Here is a 6,000-nt window from a genome sequence, read left to right on the forward strand (position 1 = left end):
TAAACGTCGATGGCCGATGGCCATCCCTAATGAGAATTGCATCAACCAATCAGATGGTCTAATTTCTAAACTAATTTGCATAAGGGCTTTATTTGTTTTCCATAACTTACTTAGGTCTTTCCTCACCCTAGTCTAATTGAAAACCTACAAAACCAGCCAAATATGGTTGATAACAAGAACATTCTTGACCAATTGGCTTGCTTGTTGAAGACTATTGCATGATGGTCCCAGCTAAAGTAGTAAAATAGAAAACTGTTGACTGACAGTACATAAACCAGTTAGAATCGATTATTTTTAATGAGAATTAGTGATGCCCAAAGTTGCCTTTGCCATCGATGTGGTAACATATCGATTTTCATCCATTGTATTTGACTGACTGGACTGTGGGCCAATCAGAATACAGGGGCGGGTCTTCACTGGTGTTGTGGGAGGAGCTATGCTCCTTGTCCCAGGAAATAGCAAAAAAAATAGTCATTTGAGCTTGACATTGATGGTGTGAAACCATCTGGTTCTCCCCCCATCGATGTCAAAACTATTGAACATCGACCATAACTCATAGATGTTTTATAATTATTGAGGGTCATCCCTAATGAGAATTGCATCAACCAATCAGAAGGTCTAATTTCCAAACTAATTTGCATAAGGAATTTATTTGCTCTCCATAACTTACTTAGGTCCTTCCTCACCCTAGTCCAGTGATTTTCAACCTTTTTACCTTGTGGCACACTAAATAAGATTTTAAAATTGCCAAGGCACACCATGAGATCCCCACAGGAAAAAAACAAACCTATTGGTCCCCATATAAAAAACAATCACCCTGGTCCCCACAGGTATCAAAAATAAAATACATTGGCCCTTTAAGTGAAAAGAGACCAGTAAATAACAGTTGAGCTGGTGGTGGCTGTAAACTGGTTTGGGCATCTCTAGATCTGGGGGCACACTTGAGAACAGTTCAAGGCACACTAGTGTGCCACGGCACAGTGGTTGAAAAACACTGCCCTAGTCTAATTGAAAACCTACAAAACCAGCCAAAGATGGTTGATAACAAAAACATTCTTGACCAATTGGCTTCCTGGGTTAAGACTATTGCATGATGGTCCCATCAAAAGTAGTAAAATAGAAAACTGTTGACTGACAGTACATAAACCAATCGGAATGGATTGTTTTGAATGAGTATTAATGATAGCCATTGTTGCCTTTGCCATCGATGTTGTTACATATCAGTGGTCATCCATTGTATTTGACTGACTGGCCTTTGGGCCAATCAGCATATGGGGCCGGGGCTTCACTGTTGTCGTGGGTGGAGCTATGCTCCGTGTCCCAGGAAATAGCAAAACAAAACTAGTAGTTTGAGCTTGACATTGATGGTGTGAAACCATCTGGTTCTCCCCCATCGATGTAAAAACTACTAAACATCGACCATAACCAATTGATGGTTTATAAACATCGATGGCCGATGGCCATCCCTATTGAGAATTGCATCAACCAATCAGATGGTCTAATTTCTAAACTAATTTGCATAAGGAATTTATTTGTTTTCCATAACTTACATAGGTCTTTCCTCACCATAATCTAATTGAAAATCTACAAAACTAGCCAAAGATGGTGGATGATAAGAACATACTTGACCAACTGGCTTGCTGGTTGAAGACTATTGCATGATATTCCCACCTAAAGTAGTAAAATAGAAAACTGTTGACTGACAGTACATAAACCAATCAGAATTGATTATTTTCAATGAGAATTAGTGATGCCCATAGTTGCCTTTGCCATCGATGTTGTAACATATCGATTTTCATCCATTGTATAAGACTGACTGGCCTGTGGGCCAATCAGAATACAGGGGCGGGGCTTTACTGGTGTTGTGGGTGGAGCTATGCTCCTTGTCCCAGGAAATAGCAAAACAAAACTAGTCATTTGAGCTTTACATTGATGATGTGAAACCATCTGGTTCTCCCCCCATCGATGTCAAAACTATTGAACATCGACCATAACTCATAGATGTTTTATAAATATTGAGGGTCATACCTAATGAGAATTGCATCAACCAATCAGAAGGTCTAATTTCCAAACTAATTTGCATAGGGAATTTATTTGCTCTCCATAACTTACTTAGGTCCTTCCTCGCCCTAGTCTAATTGAAAACCTACAAAACCTACACAACCAGCCAAAGATTGTTGAAAACAAGAACATTCTTGACCAATTGGCTTCCTGGATGAAGACTATTGCATGATGGTCCCATCAAAAGTAGTAAAATAGAAAACTGTTGACTGACAGTACATAAACCAATCGGAATGGATTGTTTTGAATGAGTATTAATGATGGCCATTGTTGCCTTTGCCATCGATGTTGTTACATATCAGTGGTCATCCATTGTATTCACTGACTGGCCTGTGGGCCAATCAGAATATGGGGGTGGGGCTATGCTCCGTGTCCCAGGAAATAGCAAAACAAAACTAGTATTTTGAGCTTGACATTGATGGTGTGAAACCATCTGGTTCTCCACCCATCGATGTCAAAACTATTGAACATCGACCATAACTCATAGATGTTTTATAATTATTGAGGGTCATCCCTAATGAGAATTGCATCAACCAATCAGATGGTCTAATTTCCAAACAAATTTGCATAAGGAATTTATTTGCTCTCCATAACTTACTTAGGTCCTTCCTCACCCTAGTCTAATTGAAAACCTACAAAACCAGCCAAAGATGGTTGAGAACAAGAACATTCTTGGCCAATTGGCTTCCTGGTTGAAGACTATTGCATGATGGTCCCATCAAAAGTAGTAAAATTGAAAACTGTTGACTTACAGTACATAAACCAATCGGAATGGATTGTTTTGAATGAGTATTAATGATGGACATTGTTGCCTTTGCAAACGATGTTGTTACATATCAGTGGTCATCCATTGTATTTGACTGACTCGCCTGTGGGCCAATCAGAATATGGGGGCGGGGCTATGCTCCATGTACCAGGAAATAGCAAAACAAAACTAGTCATTTTAACTTGACATTGATGGTGTAAAAACATCTGGTTCTCCCCCATCGATGTAAAAACTATTGAACATCGACCATAACCCATCGATGGTTTATAAACATCGATGGCCGATGGCTATCCCTAATGAGAATTGCATCAACCAATCAGATGGTCTAATTTCTAAACTAATTTGCATAAGGAATTTATTTGCTCTCCATAACTTACTTAGGTCCTTCCTCACCCTAGTCTAAATAAAAACTATATAACCAGCCAAAGATGGTTGATGAGAAAAACATTCTTGACCAATTGGCTGCCTGATTGAAGACCGTTGCATGATGGTCCCATCAAAAGTAGTAAAATAGAAAACTGTTGACTGACAGTACATAAACCAATCGGAATGTATTGTTTTGAATGAGTATTAATGATGGTCATTGTTGCCTTTGCCATCAATGTTTTTACATATCAGTGATCATCCATTGTATTTGACTGACTAGCCTGTGGGCCAATCAGAATATGGGGGCGGGGCTTCACTGGTGTCGTGGGTGGAGCTATGCTCCGTGTCCCAGGAAATAGCAAAACAAAACTAGTAGTTCGAGCTTGACATTGATGGTGTGAAACCATCTGGTTCTCCCCCATCGATGTAAAAACTATTGGACATCGACCATAACCCATCGATGGTTTATAAACATCGATGGTCGATGGCCATCCCTAATGAGAATTGCATCAACCAATCAGATGGTCTAATTTCCAAAATTATTTGCAGAAGGCATTTATTTGCTCTCCATATCTTACTTAGGTCTTTCCTCACCCTAGTCTAATTGAAAACCTACAAAACTAGCTAAAGGTGGTGGATGACAAGAACAATTTTGACCAATTGGCTTGCTGGTTGAAGACTATTGCATGATGGTCCCACCTAAAGTAGTAAAATAGAAAACTGTTGACTGACAGTACATATACCAATCGGAATGGATTGTTTTGAATGAGTATTAATGATGGCCATTGTTGCCTTTGCCAACGAGGTTGTTACATATCAGTGGTCATCCATTGTATTTGACTGACTGGCCTGTGGGCCAATCAGAATATGGGGGCGGGGCTATGCTCCATGTACCAGGAAATAGCAAAACAAAACTAGTCATTTTAACTTGACATTGATGGTGTGAAACCATCTGGTTCTCCCCCATCGATGTAAAAACTATTGGATATCGACCATAACCCATCGATGGTTTATAAACATCGATGGCCGATGGCCATCCCTAATGAGAATTGCATCAACTAATCAGATGGTCTAATTTCTAAACTAATTTGCATAAGGGCTTTATTTGTTTTCCATAACTTACTTAGGTTTTTCCTCACCCTAGTCTAATTGAAAACCTACAAAACTAGCTAAAGATGGTGGAAGACAAGAACAATTTTGACCAATTTGCTTGCTGGTTGAAGACTATTGCATGATGGTCCACCTAAAGTAGTAAAATAGAAAACTGTTGACTGACAGTACATAAACCAATCAGAATTAGTGATGCCCATAGTTGCCTTTGCCATCGATGTTGTAAAATATTAATTTCCATCCATTGTGTTTGACTGACTGGCCTGTGGGCTAATCAGAATACAGGGGTGGGGCTATGCTCCTTGTCCCAGGAAATAGCAAAACAAAACTAGTCATTTGAGCTTGACATTGATGGTGTGAAACCATCTGGATCTCCCCCCATCGATGTCAAAACTATTGAACATCGACCATAACTCATAGATGTTTTATAAATATTGAGGGTCATCCCTAATGAGAATTGCATCAACCAATCAGATGGTCTAATTTCCAAACTAATTTGCATAAGGAATTTATTTGCTCTCCATAACTTACTTAGGTCCTTCCTCACCCTAGTCTAATTGAAAACCTATAAAACCAGCCAAAGATGGTTGATGAGAAGAACATTCTTGACCAATTGGCTTCCTGGTTGAAGACTATTGCATGATGGTCCCATCAAAAGTAGTAAAATAGAAAACTGTTGACTGACAGTACATAAACATATCGGAATGGATTGTTTTGAATGAGTATTAATGATGGCCATTGTTGCCTTTGCCATCAATGTTTTTACATATTAGTGGTCATCCATTGCATTTGACTGACTGGCCTGTGGGCCAATCAGAATATGGGGGCGGGGCTTCACTGGTGTCATGGGTGGAGCTATGCTCCGTGTACCAGGAAATAGCAAAACAAAACTAGTAGTTTGAGCTTGACATTGATGGTGTGAAACCATCTGGTTCTCCCCCATCGATGTAAAAACTATTGGACATCGACCATAACCCATCGATGTTGTATAAACATCGATGGCCGATGGCCTATGGCCATCCCTAATGAGAATTGCATCAACCAATCAGATGGTCTAATTTCCAAACTAATTTGCATAAGAAATTTATTTGCTCTCCATAACTTACTTAGGTCCTTCCTCACCCTAGTCTAATTGAAAACCCACAAAACCAGCAAAGATTGTTGATAGCAAGAATATTTTTTTTTTTTTACCAATTGGCTTCCTGGTTGAAGAGTATTGCATGATGGTCCCATCAAAAGTAGTAAAATAGAAAACTGTTGACTGACAGTACATAAACCAATCGGAATTGATTGTTTTGAATGAGTGTAAATGATGGCCATTGTTGCCTTTGCCATGGATATTACATATCAATGGCCATCCATTGCATTTGACTGACTGGCCTGTGGGCCAATCAGAATATGGGGGCGGGTCTTTACTGGTGTCGTGGGTGGAGCTATGCTCCGTGTACCAGGAAATAGCAAAACAAAACTAGTCGTTTTAACTTGACATTGATGGTGTGAAACCATCTGGTTCTCCCCCATCGATGTCAAAACTATTGAACATCGACCATAACACATCGATGGTTTATAAACATCGATGGTCGATGGCCATCCCTAATGAGAATTGCATCAACCAATCAGATGGTCTAATTTCTAAACTAATTTGCATAAGTGCTTTATTTGTTTTCCATAACTTACTTAGGTTTTTCCTCACCCTA

This window comes from Crinia signifera, chromosome 8 (assembly GCF_055691185.1).
Source record: "Crinia signifera chromosome 8, ASM5569118v1, whole genome shotgun sequence".
Taxonomy (NCBI): domain Eukaryota; kingdom Metazoa; phylum Chordata; class Amphibia; order Anura; family Myobatrachidae; genus Crinia; species Crinia signifera.